Here is a 1,150-nt window from a genome sequence, read left to right on the forward strand (position 1 = left end):
CTGGATGGGGCAGTTGGCGGTGGCAAAGAAGACAAATGGTCAAGCCAAGAAGGTGGGCAGGGCAAGAAGGATCAGTGATTTCAGGGTGATAGTACATAAACAAAGGGTAAAAGGCCTCTCAGAAAAGAACGAGGAATATTTCCTAGGACTCTACCCACTTGGCAAAGAGTCCTCCAACTAATTGACTGAGAATTACCTAAAAAGTTTCCCATGTCAATAAGAAAGGAAAAAAGCCAACGTAGAATAAAATTGAGGAGGAGGTGAGCGTATGAAAGACAGAAGTCTGGGCACCTCCTGAATACAGCTGCACCTGAAGATGACTCACCTTGAGAATTCACTGCTTCAGAAGCTCCTGGTTACATCCTGCCTTTTACTGTGTATACTACTTAACGTGACACTCGTATTACACGTACACCTTAGAGTTGGAACTCTGGGGTGGAGGGGAAGGTATACTTTAGATACAGGAAACCTGAGTGTGATCCCTGGCACCATATAAACCCGAGCACAGCCAGGAATAAATGCTTAAGCCACAATCAGTCATTGATCCTGAAAACTGCCAGGTGTGGCCTTCTCTAGAGACAAAAAGAATGAAAACAAAACAAAGGAAAAAAGGAGTTTTAACTGCTTTTAATAAAGATTAATTCTCACTGCTGTGAGGAACAGTAGGTGGTAAAGTTATGCTCATCATAACAAATAGTTTATTTCTTAAATATTTCTTCTTCTTCCCTCATTTTCCAGTGAGTCTTAGGAAACAAGTTTTCCAAAGACTTCACAGGCTCATGTAACGACAACTGTAATGACATAGTTATGCAGGTCATGGTAATTGCTTTACTTATAATACTCCATGTAATGTCAATGGAGTCTAGGCATGACATTAAATGTAATCCTTCTCTTTATCTCTATCTATCTCTCTCTGACTCTCCCTCTGTGTCTCTGTCTCTGTGTCTCTGTATCCCTGTCTGTCTATTTCTCTCTTTCTCTCTCTCTCTCTCTCTCCACATATATGTATACACCACACACACACACACACACATATATATATATACATATATATATATATATATATATATATATCTTAAATGAACTCAAAGCCCAGCTAGAGAACAAGAGAGACTTTCTGGAAGAGCTGAGATTTGGCATGGCCTTGGAG

The sequence above is a fragment of the Sorex fumeus genome, unplaced genomic scaffold, assembly GCF_029834395.1.
Source record: "Sorex fumeus unplaced genomic scaffold, SorFum_2.1 ptg000002l, whole genome shotgun sequence".
NCBI lineage: Eukaryota > Metazoa > Chordata > Mammalia > Eulipotyphla > Soricidae > Sorex > Sorex fumeus.